Source organism: Rhinichthys klamathensis, unplaced genomic scaffold, assembly GCF_029890125.1.
Source record: "Rhinichthys klamathensis goyatoka isolate OS25496 unplaced genomic scaffold, OSU_Roscu_1.1 h1tg000042l_1, whole genome shotgun sequence".
Classification (NCBI taxonomy): domain Eukaryota; kingdom Metazoa; phylum Chordata; class Actinopteri; order Cypriniformes; family Leuciscidae; genus Rhinichthys; species Rhinichthys klamathensis.
In genome coordinates, this window is record NW_026606589.1 from 844,538 (window position 1) to 863,183 (window position 18,646).

The following is an 18,646-nucleotide window of genomic DNA, read 5'->3' on the forward strand; positions in this document are numbered from 1 at the left end:
TTTTTGGGTGTTATCAGACTCCATGTCGTCAGCTGCAGTGCCGTCGGTCGCATAGACTGTATATAAGGAGAGAGGCTCGGGAGCGCGCATGCACGTCACATCCGATGGATTTCGCGGTAAATCCGACCCGGAGACTTCACATATAAATATGAATATTGGCCTTCAGAGGTAATAGCAAAACCCGACAAGTGGATCATTGTAATGTGTGATTACAACCCCTTCACACACAGGCAATAAAAAAGGGATTCATTTTAGAAGAAAAGTTCCATATAGCACCTTTAAGACCAGGGTTAAGCAAGGAAAACTACAATTTACCTCAACAAGGACATAATAATGAACGACACTCATCTCATTCGTGGAGGTGGAAAAACAAGTTCTTTGTGACATGCAAGATTTATTGTATTAAAATTTAAATGCAAAAGAAAAGGCATTAGAGTCGGCTGTTTTTAAAATGTTTTTAAAATGTTTGCAATTTTAATACAAGTACATGGTTAAATATTTGACCACTTGCTTGAGCAACTTAATATAGAAGTAATGCATGGAATTATAGGCCTACTTTGTTTAAATTGTGTTTAAACGTGCATACGTTTGTATTTGTGAGAGAATCGCAATGCTGACAAAACTTTTTTTTTTTATAAAAGTTGCTGCATAACTTCTGGATTTGAAATAAAAAATAGTGAGTAGGCCTATGTGTTTGTGGTACAGCCGCAGATCAGTTACGCACTGCAAACGCAGCATATGTGAAAGCACTACAGCGCGTGCTGCTCCTGTAGCTACCATACGCACCGCAACACGCACTGCAAACGGAGTATGTGTGAAACGGGCGTTAACAACAATGGAACCATCAGTGATATTATCGATTTGACTTCACCCGCATTATCGGTTGAGAACAAAAACTTGAACTTGAATTGCTTTTTCCAGCTACCAAATTGTATGTTGTAAAATTGTTAAAAAGTCCAGTGTTCTTGCTGTGATTAGAACGTTATTTAAAAGGTTACGATAATGTTAGTACAACATTCTCCTAACCTTTCTTTTCATTCACAATAACATTCTTTGAAATTTTATTTGGAATATAATAAGGTTTACTTAATCATTTACATAAGAATGCAAATAACATAAGAATGTTACGAAAATGTTGTTTTCAAAACATTTTCTCATAACAACATATGACCTTCCAGGAACATTGTTCTAAAAACGTTTTTCTCAACATCATGAGAATGCATAAAGATTGTTAATAATGTTATAAGAACACTCTGTAAAGATATAATGTTCTTTAAAAAAAAAAAAACATTTTTAGTTACATAACCTTTACAAAATGTTTGTGGGAATGTTCCCTGTTGGCTTGATTGCAGCTAAATCAAATTTGTTTCATAATTGATCAGCTTTGCAACATTGACAGTTATTGAACTGAATTGAATCAACATTTAAATAAATTGAGATTTTACAGCAGAATTTGAATTTGCATTTGCATTTTTGAACTGTTTTGTCAATTTTTTTAAAACTCACAGTTGTGAGCACAACAGCAGTCTATGTGGGATAAACAGGGGATTATTTATTTATCATTCCTTTGGCACAAAATGCAGTCACTGACTACATCTTTAAAATTGAATAGGGGGAGACCGGGGATGAAAGTAACACCTTTTGTTTGTGCTATATCTCTCAAAATTTGATACATGGCAGCCACATTTGTCTGTTATTTTTTCTCGATTGCTTAAACACATCTGGCCACTCTGACATCACATTTTCAAAACAGTTAACACACAGGCTAAAACTAAAGCTCACTGGCCAAAAATTAATCATTTTGATTGCAAGATGCTCTAACAATCACGTAACATTAAAAGCATGCAACAAAAGCAAATATTTTCATCAAACACCACAACTTGGTCAAATTCATTTATTATTTCAATCAATCATTACATAATGGACAAAATACAAAACACAGCTATCAATATGAAACTTTTCAAACTCGAATCAAACTTGAATACATAAAAAAAAAAAAAAAAAGGAAACGTATGGGTGGAAATATCTAAAAAAACAAAACAAAGAGTTGAAATACTCAGAACTTCACATTTGTCCCAAATGATGACAGAGTCACGGCAGGCCTCAACAGCCTTCTCTCTTTGGGTAGAACCAGTCTTTCATTCAGTGCATCAAGATATGTGATGTGGTGTTCTGTATTGTATGGGCTGATAGTTGGTATGTGGCAAAGGACAAAATCATTAGAGATGGCAGCACACATGGTGATATTGGCACTCCTCTGACCTGGCACTATAACAGTGGCTCTCTGCCCAATGATGTTCCTCCCGCGTCTCCTCACTTTACAGAGGTTGAGGCTCCATTATTCTCTGAGAAAAAAGAAAAATCATAAAACAAATTATTCCAGTTGCATATAAATGTATAGTATAACAAGGTGTTACAATAACAAATCCGCACCTGCACATACTGGAATCTTGGCTCCTTCACAGGGTCAGAATTTCTTTGGATTGGAACTCTGTACAGCTGCTTCATTCTGACATGTTTTTGTTTCAGGACTCTATAAATAGTTACCAAACTCACACTGTTGATATTTTTTAATGCTCCCTGATCTGCAAATTATGTTTCATTAAACAAAGTTCGGGAGGAGCATGTTCAAATAATCAATCCAATTAACTTGTCATCAACAATCATCATGACTATCCCATCAACATGAGAGGAAGTATATATATAGGCACTCAGTCAACTCACCTACATTCCTTAACAGTTTTTAGGATCCCTCCACCACCCGACACCTCACTCTTGGCTTGTTCCTTCCACAGCCAGGAATATGGGGGGAGTACTCTGGGTTCGGGCCAAATACCGAGCCCGGAGCCCTCTCCTCGGACTGAACGCCAAATATGCATACCATTTATTCTATCGGACTTAGTGTGAACTTGTGAATTACTGCTGCCTGGATTTCACGCAGTCTGATCTCATTGTTTGCCACGAGCATCTACAATTGCAGCCTCCTGTTCAACACTAAAGATCTTTCATCTGCCACCAGTGTGTGGTAGTGTCTGGATTATATAAAGTAAAAGCAAAAAGCATGTCAAAATTGACATTATAGAACAATCAAATGTATTGCTAAACTATTATATAATTGACCAATAACCAATTGGCAATCTAACTTAAATTCAAGGTTGTGATAAAATGGAGTCCGATAAAAGCTTAAATGGAATTAAATTACTTTACTTTGTAAAGCGGAAAGACAGTAACACGCAGAGACCTTCAACCGTTCTATCGGATGCCGCCTTTGGACCGATCTAGACGGGCTTACACCTCCAAGGCCTGTAAGTTCTCGTCCGTTCTCACGGGCAAGGCTTACAAAGCCTGTGGGCAAGCCGCTTCCTCCCTGCATGCCATGATGTTGCTGCAGGTCCACCAGGCCAAGGCACTCAAGGACATGCACAAGGGTAGTCCAGACCGTGAGCTCATGGGTGAGCTCGGCACCGCAACCGACCTCAGTCTCCTGGCCACGAAGGTTGCAGCTAAACCTACCCGATAGTGTTAACAAAAGCAAATGTGACAAAAAAAAGGCAATCGTAACCATGTCATTTTAGCTTGTTTTTTAGCTCTTTTATCATAACTTGTCTTTCACGGTATGAGCCAGCTGAGCTATCGAACAAGCTCAGTACGACAGTAAAACTGAACATATGGAGCTGGTTAATGATGCAAACTATATATAAATATAATCATTTACAAATCATGCACTTTGGTAAAATGTGTTTTGAGGTCATAACATAATTGTGCAAGGAGCCGCGTGAAAAAAAAGTATTTATTAATCCATAATCTGCCCCTGTAATCATAATTGTGTGTGAAAACGATTAAAGGTGCTTGCTGTTATACTGCCTCAGTTCTGTTAGAAACTGCAGTGATATGACACTTTGATTCGTGTGTGCAAAAAGCAACACAGAGGTTACATCTTTTATGTTGGATGAGGACTGATTGCTGATTGAAGACTTGTGCAAATAAGTTTCACACAGATGCATTAGAGATAAATTATTTAATAATTATGCAAGTCCTTGTTATCAGCTGTGAATAGATGTTTTTCTTTAGTTCAACACAGTTAATCCAATAGAGTTTGGGGTCTTTCAATGAGATCAATGGAAACTGTTTTGACAAAGGGTGTGAAAAATAAAAAAACAACTGAAAAAGTGTAAAGACATTTGCAAGAGAAGACTTCTGCTTTGCTAAAAAGGTGATGATGAAGATCAAGTTAGTTTTTTTTCTTTTCAGTTGCTAACAAGCATTGTTCAAAACTGAAGTCACATTTTCAAAACTCTTCACACATTCAGTCAATAAGAAACCTATGTGGAACAAACTGTAAATAATTTTGCATTGCTTTCACACAAAATGCATTCAATAACCATGAACACTTTTGTCTGTCATACTTCACCATCTGCAAAACACTATATATTTGCAGCACATTTTTCGAATGCTAACACACTGCTTTCAAAACTGATAAAATCACAATCAAATCAGTATGATGGGCAAACTCTGTGCATTTCTGCATAAATTATATTGAAATATAGAATATTTACAATTAAATAATAATTATTACAAACACAACTAATTGCAATTTCAGTCCTATTTTTTGTCTTTATTACAGTAGTAATTAGTTGTTGTTTTTTTCAGTCATCTTTTGATAAATCGGGATGCATCAGAATGATTTTGTTTGGAAACATGGAACAAGGAAGACATATTGGTGGGGAAAGAAGAGTGGCAGAGAGAGCGAGGACTAGAACCCTCACAGTCCTGTACATCCATCCATACATTCAATACATTTTCCAAACTGCTTGTCCTGTTGGGTCATGGGGAGGCTGGAGTCTTTCCCAGCGTCTCGGGTTGTAGGCAGGAAAACACCCCGGACAGATGGCCGGTCCATCACAGGATGAGACACACAAATTCATATTCACGCTCACACCGGCAGGCAAACTTACAGTCTCCAATTCACCTGTCCTGTATACCTTTGGATTGTGTGGGGAACCCAGAGGAACGTCAACCCAGAGAATACAGAATACAACACTGTAATTCAATCAATAAAATGAAAGGATCTTATTCTTCATCATATAATAAATATTTATGTGAAAAAAAACATTCAAATGTTAAAAATAAAGTTCAACATTTATGTAATGCTCCCTGTTGTTAGTGTTTTTTAGGTCAGTGTATTATGAATGACGTATATTTTCTGAAGGAGAATTGTTGCCAGTATTAAGGTGGAACGAGTTTATTTTTAGACATATATGAAGTGTTTTGTTGGTCTGAGTGAGTTTTGGAGGTGAGATTAACTGTTTGGCCAAGATTCATCTTGGTAATGCAGACTGTATGATGAGTTTTGAAAATGTGGCTTCAGTATTGAACAATGCTTGTTAGCAACTGAAAAAAAAAACTGTAATTGAGTGTGGCTTAGCAAATGAGAAAGACTGTAATATGTAATAATAAAGTTTACAGTGGTTTCAGAAATTAAAATTAGAAACATAAAAAGCAAAATACAACTGATGCACATTCTTTGTTCTTCATGTTCTAATCTAGAACATTGTATTTCTGTGTAGTTAAAAACCCCTTACTCGCCAAAGATCACCGGTGATCCCAGATTATCGCTGTTCCACCTTTATTACTCATTAAACATCACACACTTGCCTTATCTGGACAAACTCGGCATCATGAGAAAGATTAAAGACTCCAGCTTCGATATTTGACCACTGTTTATGATTAAACTGGTTTGCAGTGACATTAATTTCTTATGCCAGGAGTACAAAATAATAGGGGTGTAACGATACACAAACCTGACGGTTCGGTTCGTCCCACGGTTTTGAGGTCTCGGTTCGGTTCGGTTCATTTCGGTGGGGTGGGGGGGGGTTTAGAAAGCTAAAATTGCTTTTATTTTTTATTAAACAGTGCTTTAATGAACAAATTGTGTCCTTGTCTTTAAATTAATTCAATTACAAGTAAACGTTTCTCAAGGATAACAAAATGATCTGCTAATTCTGTAAACTACAGCCCTTACTTGCACATTACTATAACATTAAAGCTTAACAACAGAGCCTAGACTTTTAGCCTAAATGATATAATAATAATCAACACTAAAATAACAAATAAATTGTATGAAAACATGTAAACTGCACATAAGGCAATTTTTGCATAAACACGTTTTTACTCTAATTTGTTATTGTTATATAATAATTTACACAGTTGCTGTTATTTTCATGACAACAATTTTAAACATACATTAAATAATCAAGATATCATAAACAGGTTAAGTAAAATATAATATATGCTAATATATAGCATTTATTTAGTGAAAGAGTTAGCAAACCAGCAAGCTGTGGACACTGAATGACTTGCCTGAGGTAAATATAAAGCTATGTGAAAAACTAAGCGTTTTATTGACGTATTTCCGCTGTTGAAACACTGATTGAGTGTTTACACGAGTTATGATGCCTTTCAGTAAGTATACTGTATCTTTCAACATACCTTCGGGTGTCCACAGTGGTGTAGTGGTGCCTGGAGAAGTGGGTATACTCTTAATTTATGCCCCCAATATTTTTTTTAAGCGTCCCAGCAAAGGATGAACGCTCTTTGTTATAGACAGTGACGTAAGACTAGTCTTGCATTAGTATTGAATATGCAAGACTGTAGAATATAATGAATACAATAGAACATATAGAATCACTAGTATTCTTGCATATCAGGGCCGTACGTAGGGTTTTCTAAATACCCCGGTCCCATAAATTATATTGCTATATCCCCCCCAGGGAAATTGTGATTTTCCTGATCTCGACATGAGCATTTTAAGGTGTTTTGATGGCCAAAAAAATGGACAACAGTAGCTTTAAAAGCATGAAGTAGGCTATTCAATCAGATTCTTAAACTTGAGAATCAGTTCCAGTTTCAGCTACTTTTTCTTTCCTAAATTAATCAATGTTTTTGGACTAATCTGTTCATTTAATTAATGGTTCAATTGCTCACTCATAAAGACAGTCACTTGTTGCCGCCTTCTGGCTTAATGATGCAAGTTGCGCAAACACAGACAAGCGGAGTGATACAAACAGTGAAAAGCCGAACACATTCGAGGTAACGTTATACAAATATATTTATACAATAATAATGGCAATATATTTAATAGGGTGCTTGTGTTGTTAAATTGAGCTTATAATTTCCACTGTCTTTGATCAAACTGATTATTTCTGTCGGTCATTTAAAACTTCTATCGAAAACCAGCCGTATATTTTAGCTACTTGCATCTTATCTCGCACTGTATGATCGTTAACTGAAGTGAAGCGTCGCGTTGGGATTCGCGCTCGGCTCGCGCTTCTGTGAACAAAAATCCTGCTTGCTTTGATTGGTCTCAAACATTTTGACATTGACGAGCGGGTGTTTGAGTGCTGAAGCAGATCAGATGTGGTCAGTTATCGTCGCGATGGAAGAATCATTGCAGCAACAAATTAGAGTTAATATTAGGGGTCCGACCCTGGGTGTTTTTTATTCATGAGATTGGATTAGCAACTAAATTTGATGCGCATCAGAGGGGATTTAGAAGTGGGTATACGCAATGCCGACTGAAAAAGAAGTGGGTATACGCCGTATACCTGCGTATACCCTGCACTACACCACTGGGTGTCCATTCATGTTTATTCTGTAACTGAGGAAGAGATGATCGCGCTCCGCGCTGCCGCATGCATACAGTGATATCTGTCACGCCACATCTAAGAGCGCCAAAACGGCATTTATTGTTTGCATTTCGTGATCAAATAGACATAATTTGAAAGATTACACCTTGCTTATTATCAAAAGTAACAAAACACTGAGCTTATTGCGATTAGGCTATATGTGGTTAATGGTGTTAGGCAACAGCCCTGTATTCGTTGTGTACACATAACACATGAGGTGAATGAGCCGGGGCAGCAGGGGGCGGGGCGTGTTCGGTTTGCCATGAGAGTATCGCGATACGTATCGTGGGTGGTGTATCGCAGTTTTTCAGTTTGGTTCAAATATCGTTACACCCCTACAAAATAATAAATCTGTAACGTTCGTTATTTTGAATAGAAATCATCACTCATAAAGCATTCATTCATGTCTTCTCCGGTTTATTCGTGTTCACATAACTTACATGCAATATACAGCATCCGCCAGGGCTTTTAGTCCAATGGTGCGCATATTTGGAGAAATAATGATTAATTATCGGATGTTTGTAAAATATTTCGTTGATGCAGAATGACATTTCTATTCCGTTTTTCACTGAAATATGCGATTGAAGAGTTCAAACAGCGAACACAGCGAGGTCTGTGTCTCTTCTTCCTGATTTGCGTCACTATATTATACATAGTTCCCACAGGCCAATTAATGTCACGTGACCTCCCCGGAGACGCCATCTTTGAGGGCATAAGCTGCTCTGTTTACAAAGTTTTACAAGCAAATTTCGAATATTTCTTTCGGTTTATAATGTTACGAAAATCATGAAGAGACAAAGTGGCAGAGATTATATTAACTCTATTAACACAAGACAGAGAGAGGTACAATGCGAAAATTTCAGTCATAAATGATGTGGAGGAAGCACCGAGCACTGATTATGCAGCTTTGCCTCATACAGTATTATCATGTGTAACGTTAACATTATCTGGTATTTTATACACATGTGAGCAATTCCGAGCCTGGAAATCACTGGAGGCGTACAATCAGTTTGTCGAGGGTTGGGTTGGTGACGTTTGCTCAAGTGCAATCAATGGAAAAGTAGTCATCATAGCGAATGTATGTAACGTGATGCTAGACTATCTGTCTATTAAAAAGCCATAGCCTTCATAACAGCCCTTATAACAGTCATCGGTGCTTTCTGTAATATGCATGTACTTATTTGTACACTGAAGAATAGGGTTGGAACGGTACATGTATTCGTATTGAACCGAAACTGTACGGGTGTCACGGTTCAGTGCATGAATATACACCGTATAAAAATAAATAAAACTCGCGTGCAAATTAATTACTGTAATGCGGAACTACTTTATACGCGGGTTCTTTAGGGACATAATCTGAGATTGCAATGCTGGAGTGTCTGTGTGTGAGTCGCGCGCGCGATCGAACAGTGGAAACTGTTGTTTTTAATACCTCGTCATTATGTTAATACAGGACATCATTCAAACTGCAAAGTGTTAACTTGTTTATTATCCTCGCAGCCATAACCTCCGTCGTTGTTCTGACAAAAGCTTAGTCTTCTCACATTCATGAAGTCTAAAGACGGGTATACTGTAAAATCCAAATTTAACTGAACCTCTGGCACGATTTGAACATCCATTGACCCAGCAGGAGATGACCATTTTCACTTTTTTATCACGAAATTAACTCGTTTCAGCTTCTTCTTCTAATATTCTGCCCGAAACATGCCCACAGAAATGGCGCCGGGTCGGCAAATGCCCGTATGTTGTGACGTCATGTGGGAACTATGTATATCAGCGTGCTCTCATTTGCTGTACAGCTGTCAATCATCTCACGTGTTCCAACGTGATCATAAACCAGCCCTTCTGTATGACACAGTTCCTTGTTTACTTCCTCATTCTAACCCCCGTCGTAACAAAGCAAAAATAACATCTCTTCACCCTAATCAAGCAACTAATAAATTCACGTTTTTAATATATATGATTTGTTTGTGTTTTCGTGTGATTTCGGCATATTATAGGCATAGGAATACTTCCAGTATGCTTGCTAGGTAAGTGATAGCCCATAGCTTCATATAAAATGCTAAATATAACATATTTCAAAATCTTTTTTTGACTTGAAACCATTTTAAACCGCGACCGGAATATGATACAAAAACTCGATGGTGTTTTAAAGTGAGCTTTAAGTAAACGTGTAATATTAATCAATTAAATTGTGTCATGTAGCTTGATGCTACTTGTTGTGCTAAATGCACCTGCAGCAGGAGCTTTCTATTCCATAATATATATATATTTTTTAAATAATTCACATATTCAAGTTGGTGGTCATTTTTAAGATAATAGGTGGATTATTCATGCATAGTGGGATGACAGTGGTGTAAATTAGATGGCCAAGCATAATGCCAGAATAAAGGCTATAATGGCTGAATTCAAACAAAAGAATAAGGACAAAAGAATGATAAAGATTAAGTCTCATACCGGCAGAGGTGTGAAATGTTCGCCGATTTACATCAATAGACCATGAATGGGCCAGTTCGCCTCGCCAGACATTAGTCAAAGACTGTAAATCGGTGTTTACAGGGCAATAAAATATTTGATATGCATCTTATCAGCCTTCTCTAAAACTTATCCAAATTATATCTTGACATGGTTTTAAGATAGGCTTCATAAAACACATAATTTTAGAGATATCATCCTCAGATTTGAAATGAAGCATGACCACAATTGTGGCTACACTTTAGTTGTGGTTATAAGTTGCAATCCTACATTCACATACTAAATAATACATTTAATAAATATATTATTAATATTTGTTGTTTTTGTTTTTATGTTTGAGCTTATATATTAAACAGTCTGTTTAATTTTGAGTCTTGAACTGGAAACTCTCAAGGGTTGGCTTTCTAAATATATGTGTGTTATGTGTCTATTCAGAATGACTTATGAGCAGAAACCTTTTTATTTTGGGTATGTCATGAATGCATCACTTGCCAAAATTGGGGCTGACTAGAAAGGGGTTAAATAAGAGACAGGGCACTGCCATCTCACTGACTTGAATGCACCTGATGTCGTAAACACGAATTCCCACCTCGAACATACGAACTTCCCAGGAGGACTTGACTTGACTTACTATATGTAGTAACATATACTGCAGTGAAATCTGAACTGTAGAGCGTGTCATTCTTGTTTTGTAAAGAGACTTTACAAAAGAAAACATTATATAATGCTACTTGTTATTAGTGTTGTTTGTTAGTGCATTTTGAAGGTGAAATTAAATGTTGTGCCAAGTTCAAAGTTGGGTAGGATAACTGTGTGAAGAGTTGTAAAAAAAAAAAAAAAAAATTAGCTAAACATTCTTAGAACATATTAATGTTTGCTGGAATGTTGTTTATTATGTCAATAAATTGCACTAAATTAGGGAGAGAGACAGTTGAATGGATCAGTGGGTTCTACGCAGTGTTTGCCATTTTCCAATTCTGTCATCATACACAACAGATCGGAGTGACAATTTCTTTCCTAATTTCCTTCTTTACGACACTCCCAGCAGCAACAAGGACAACACCAGCAGGAGATAATTACTCTAACCCTCCATAAACAACACAGACAGACAGACAGTTTGAACCCTCTTTTGTGCGCTTCATGTCATGAAATTTTCTTTTTTGAGCTTCTCAGTGTAAAACTCAAGTAATACTGCAAATTGCTTCAAATGCTAGTAGTTGCTTTAATAGTTTGTGTGACAGTGATTTTTAGAGTTTGGAGAACAAGGCTGAACCCTCAGAATTCTTCTGCTGGTCAGTCCCTAATGCAGTGGTTCCCAAACTGGGGTCATAGTTTGCAAGGGGAGAGCCAGAAGATACACTTAACTTATACAATTAATGTTTTATAAACAAGGTTCGGGAGGAGCACGTTCAAATAAATCATTCCAATCAACTCGTCACCAAACTATTACATGTCTACCCTATCAGCACGAGAGGAAGCGTATATAAATATCCACTGTCAACTCACCTAACATTCCTTGACAGTTTCAGCATTTGGTCCCGCCCTTTTGCCACAATGTCAGAGATCGAACTCTACCCTTCCGATGACGACTCCTTCATCAGCCAGGCTCCATCTCAGCTCCCTATCACCGCTACGAGTTCCCATGCTCAACAGGATACCGCTCCCGAACCTCCAGCTTCACGGCGCGGCCGCCGGCCTAGCCGAGCCGCCTCTCGTACCCCGAGGCGCCGTGGTTTGCCCTCACCTCCACCATCAAGACCTCCACCATCTCCAGCCCCATATGGAAAAGGTTTGCTAAAAACACCTGTGATTCTTATATGTTCCAACAGAATATTGTAAGGGACATATATGCTGCAAAATCCACATATATAAATTGCATAATATTAATGTATTTTTAATCATATATGTCATATACTGTATGTCCTACGTACAAAAGCCATATAGATTTTCTTGATGTAAAAACGTAGGAAAATAATGCTAATTTAATATTCATGTCCAGCATATATCCTAAAGTATTAAATGTCATCCAAGATATCCATGTCTCTCTTTCTTCAATTTTTTTATACACAGAATGGACTTCAATGGCAACCAACTATTCAAATGTTCAAAGAAGTTTCAAAAGTTTCAAATGTATATATATATTTATTTATTTTTTAGGAAATCACTGATCGTTTCACTAGATAAGACCCTTATTTCTCGACTGGGATCGTGTCGAGACTTTGAAGCTACATTGAGACGGACATTTGAATTTTGAACCTTCTTTGAAGATTTGAATATTTGGTTACCAATGAAGTCCATTCTGTGTAGAAAAATCCTGGAATGTTTTTCTCAAAAACCTTAATTTATTTTCGACTGAAGAAAGAAAGACATAGATATCTTTGATGACATCAGGGTAAATTATCAGAATTATTATTATTATTATTTAAAGTGAACTAATAAAACAGTGCAGTTTACCAATCAGTGTAAGGCTGCAGTTCACTCATGCTCTTGCTCTAATCTTGTGGAGCCCTAAGAGGAGCCCTATACCTAGTCAATCATGGTCATACTGTATAATCAACATTAGATGAAACACAATATTTAAAACTACACACACACAAGCACACATTTGAATTACAAAAATTATTTATTATTTATTGTGAGTGTATTCTACAAGATACAGTTGAATATTTTATATATCAATAGTTTTTTTATTTTAAATTCTGCATCACCAGATTTCATTTTCATTTGTGACAATTTCTCTAAACTTTATCACAACACTAAGACAGTATATAATACTATTCTTAACCTACAAACATAAAACTTTCCTTAATGTCGAAGTGATTCTTATGCTTATCACCACCAGAGTTCATGTCACATATACAAAAATATATTCCAGCCAATTTTCAACATTTTATTCACTGGTCTAGAAACATATTTGACTCAACTTTGTTAATTTGCCGCACCCTCTGATCTAAATAACACTGTGATGAGTCACATCCGGGACATTTACGCGCTGAGCGCGACGAAACGAGCTGAGACTTTTTTCACAGACGCCATTTTCTTTGATTCGCGATGCAAGGCATACGATGAGGGAAAACGCATGGATTAAGTGTTTTATCGCATTTATATATGCATTTTATAACGTCTTATTGTTTTATAACAATGTGTATGTGCTGTGCACGGCTAAACCGCTCTCAGGGGTGCATTTCCGTTGACGCGCGATGCAGAGCAGACCAGGATGGGTTTGCTTTTTAACAGGAAAACGGCGAAAGTAAGTGTTTTATCTAATTTACAATATGTATTTTATAATATATTGATTTATAGCGATATTTAAATGCTTTGCGCGCTTAAACGAGCCGAAACTTTTCTCAAAGGCGACGATCTTCTTTGACTCAATGCGGAGCTGACGACGAGGAGGTTTGCTTGTAACGTTAACAGGAAAAACACCGAAAGTAAGTGTTTTTAACCTAATTTACAACATGTATTTCATGGCATTATATTGTTTTGTAACGATATGTATGTGATGTGCGCGCCTAAACCTTTCTCACAGACTAGGCCCACAGACGACTAGGCCTGCATCTTCTTTGAGTCGTGACGCAGTGCTGACACGGAGTTTGCTTTTAACAGTAAAAACATATAGTAAGTGTTTTAACTCATTACAATACGTGTTTTATATTGTTTTATGACAATGGTTGTGATGTGCAAATATTAAAAGTATGTATTTATCCTCAAACTATCTTTTACTCTCGTTTACCAGCACACCTAGTATAAGTTAACTGAAAAACAGAAGAACAACACTGACCAACAATGCACGTGAAATTGTCACTTCATTTCCTTTTTTGGAGGACCAATTTTCTTAGAATGGGTAACTAATTCTTTCAGATTAAATATTTATGCAAAATGTACTTATCAGAATAACTTTTGATTGACTTTTGATTTGGTGGTTATGCTTTCATGTTTAAATGTATTGATTTAGCTATTTGTGTTTGCTAGGAGCATTTCTATGATGCACTGAGTGGCTAAGGCTAAACCAGGCTTGGTGTTTAAAGACTGTACAGACTAGAACCTGGTGATGTTAAGATTTAACAGATAACATGAGAGAATCATGGGCACAAACATAAAAAATAATCATAGGTTTGTTGCTATTTGGTATAACTAGATTTTTTGTGTTTCTTAACACTCATTTTGAATTTGTCCAGTCAAATTTCTTTACAAAAGTAATTTTTATTTTTTACTTAAAATTAGTTTTCAAACCAATTGTTTTCATGATTTAACAGGTAGATGTTTTCTTGCTGTTTAATTTTAGACTCCACTGATTGGGAAATATCTGCCCATCACCTGTCCAACATCACAGCCACAAAAAGGGAACACAGATTCTTCCGGCGGCTGACTATTAGTGAGATTTCTTAAGGTGGGTGTCTTAATTTATTCTTAAAGGGTAACTAAACCCCTGGTCAGAGCCTGACTCCACCCACTGGCAATATTTGAAAAATGCTGGAAAAGTGGGCAGAGCCCAGCAGAGATAGAGGGGACGAGCCGAGGGCGGGGCTGAGCGGGGGGCGTGCACCTGAGACCCGCAGTGACGGATTGATTGACAGCTGCTGTCAGACTCTAAAATGGAGAGTGACTGAGAGTGACGCAAGTAGCTTTGCAACAGAGCGGTCATTTGAAGTCGAGGATTTTTCTCCCCCAGCTTCACCTGAAGTGGAGGAGGGTGAATTGTCTGTGGACACAGGGCCATATCAATTCGAGCCGCTGGCTCAAACTGCGGTCTTAACTCCCGCATCGCGATCGGGATCTGATGAGTTTTGTCGAGTTGATGTCAATAGTGCGCGCTCTCTGTAGGCATATTCATATTCTGTCGCTATGAGAAAAAATCCAGCAAAATGCGTTTGTCGACCCCAGAGGATTAATTTGAGCCTAACCATAAATTGTGATTAAAACATACATGCTCACTCACATCAAGACGCGACTGCGGTGGTGGAGTCCATGCAGGAGGAGCAGCGTTTGGCACTGCGTCGCTTTTCAGCGCCAGCTGTGTGGAGAAACCCATTTCCACCTCTACTGCATTACCATCCTGACCACTGTACTAAATACAGATAAATCTATAGTTACGCTAACTTGAAGCTACTGATGCAATACTATGCTACTAACTAACTATGCTTCTAACAATACTACACTAACAACTATGCTAATTAACTACATAGGCTACATGAAATAATCTAAATAACTATATAAATGCTATGCTAAATAGATGGTAAAACACTCTATCCTGATCGTTTTAAATACTCGCAATTCCAACTCCTGACTCACAGTGGTTTTGACGAAACAAGATGGTTTTTATACTGCCAAGGGCGTGGTAGCTCGTACCAAGGGCGTGGTGAGCTGGAACCTGCTTACGTCACCAACAACCGCTTACGTCACGAACCACCGCAAACATCCAATAGGAAAATTCAACTGCAGTATCCACCGTTCAACCTGAAGAGGGCAGCACTCAGACGTTTTTATACCATATATTGTAGAATTAAAACACTTTTTACCCAAATGTCAAAAAAGTTACTCGAATCAATGAACAGCATTTATGAAGCTGCATTCTTACAGATCATTAACTAAAAAAAGTTGGTTTAGGGTTTAGTTACCCTTTAAAGGGTTAGTTCACCCAAAATGGAAATTCCGTCATTAATTACTCACCCTCATGTCGTTCCAAACATGTAAGAATTTCTTTCATCTTCACAACACAAATGAAGATATTTTTAATGAAATCTGAGAGCTTCCTGCCCCTCCATTGACAGTCTATGCAACTACCACTTTCAAGCCCCAGAAAGGTATAAAGGTACATCATTATGCTGCGTTCACACCAGACGCGAATAGCTCGTCAAAATTTGCGCCTACCGCGTCTAGTTATACGCTTGATGATTGATGTTAGATGTTTAAACTTTTTCCAACATAAACTTGCTGTATTTATAAAACACAAATTGTATTAATTGTAATCGGTCTGGTTTTGTGTTGTCTAGAGAACCAGCACTCCAGGATTTTTCGAGAAAGTTGGATTTGCGCAGCCATTCCTGCTCTATGAAACTCTACTGTTAGCAACTGGACACAACTGATCCACTCGTATCCTAGAACTGCTCTTCATCTGCTGAATGTGGTTGACTCAAGCACTGCTGTACTGTTGCAGGGTCGAAGGTACTGAATCAACTTCACTGACACAGGACTTACATTCACTGACATGTTCAGGATTTGAAGTATTACAGACCATTTGATAAGCATCTTTCATATAATTCTGATGACAGAAATGCCTATAGTGTGCATTCATTGTTTATTTTAAAGGTTAACCTATGATGTAAAGGGGCTTGTTCGTTAATAAAATAAATAGTTTCAGGGTTCTCAAGTCTCACGCATTGGCCGTGAGACACACGCAATTCAACCAGTTCACACGCTCACACGCCGCACCGTGTATTTCTCACGCTGAAAAGGCAATGCCAACCAAGTTGTCCTGCAAGCTTTATATATAACGTGCATGCACACAAAGATAAGTTTCCTGCCGCCAGCGCGTCCGCATCTTGGCCAGATTGCGTTCGTTACTAGGCAACTTATAGACGCGCGAAGTCCGCGAACACACACGGAAGTTCGGCCACCGCGACATCGCGCGAACACACGTCGTGATGGAGTAAGTAAGTTGGAAGAAAGCTCGCCTAACAATTTTAGATTAGAAGTTCTAGAACATTTAATATATAGCCCATCGTATACATTATTGATGCAGTCAAAAACTCTACAACTGCTTTGCAACCAGGCCAAAATCTTTGGCTCAGTTTAGCTAAGGGAATGTTATTGGGTATGGGAAGGAATGAAGATGTATTTCTTCAGTTTATTTTAAATTCTATATTATACTGTATTAATAGTATTTCTAGTTAGCAGAGTGCTCTTGGTAATATTGTATATCCTGTCAAAACATACAGTAGCCTAATCATTGCCATTGCATTTGTATTTTTCAAAGATGTCAGGGAAAAATGCAAAAATATTTGTTTTTCCAAACATTTTGGAGCAATTTGTTATATATTTGTAGCCTAATTTTGAAATGTAACATTAAAGAGTAGGCCTATATTTGATGTGATGAATTGCTCTGTCATTTATCAGATTTACCAATTGTTATAATTTCAATTTTTGCTGGTTAATTATGAACAATGGGTAAAATTGGGGGCGGGGCTCCATTTAGGCTCCTCCCCTAACCGCATGTGATCTCACTCCAAGCTTTTGATAAAACTTGAGAACCCTGTAGTTTGTTAAAACCACTGTTTGCATTTTGCCTTTATTTTTTACTTTACAATGAACAGAATTCTGCTATAATCCCAGACTAAGGTTGGTTACAATTTAACTTTCTGGATTGTTTTGAAATAAAGTTTTGAAAGAGTAATATAGAGTGATGTGTTTATTTCAAAGTGAATTTATTCTTTTCAGATTAAATGATTTGTCAGTTTATTTTACAGTTCTTTAAAGTAGGTAATGCAGAACCCTAATAAGAAAAACGGGTAACTCCTTTAGTGTTGTTTTTCTTTGTAAAAAGGTGTTCTATCAACACCAGGATGGTGTAATACTCGACTCCTAAGGCTGAGAAGAATTCCATGATGAATGATTTTCATCTTCTTTTAAAGTGTTAGGTCGACACCAGAACAGTGTAGAATTGTAACTCTGCCAGTGTTTGCCACAAAGCTGCACCCAGCTCTGCAACAGTGTTGTTGTTCTCTGCATTGGTGGTCATATTTTACTCTTAGTGTTCATATTGTAACACTGTGTCAGTGTTGCGAGAGGAAACACTTTTGAAAGTATTGAGATTTCCAGATTTAAAATTTACTGTCCAAATCCTGAAGGAAAATGACCAGTCCTCATAAAGGTCAGAGATATTTTGACACTAGGTATTTCTCCAACCAGCTTCTGCACTGTACAATTTCCAAATTTGCAAACTTCATATAAGTGATGTTGGTCATCTAAACATGAAATCTGTATGACACACTTTATATAACACGTATAAAAAAAATGACACAAAATGTGTATAAATCCTATAGGACTTTAATTTGACTAGCATATGATTCAATATAAGAACTTTAAATGATTTGTATATGAATTTAAGTTATTTTCTACTAATACCATATACGATTGCATATGTTTGTCATGTAAAACTCATATGATTCAATATAAGAACTTTAAATGATTTGTATATGAATATCGGGTGTTTTCTACTAATACCATACACCATTGCATACTTTTGTCATGTACAACTCATATAAGACTTTTTACAGTATTCATATATGATGCAAAAATCCCCTATAAGTTGTATGTGTGCTATTTAGTATGAAAGGGGCCATAATCGGTCTGATTTTGTATAGGACATGTATTGGTCTTACATGAAACACATAAGGTAATTCTGACCAACAACATCAGAGCCCAGATACTCACAGGTGCGGATATTGATTTATCCTCTCTTCTATCTATCCTCCCTTCCTCTGTTT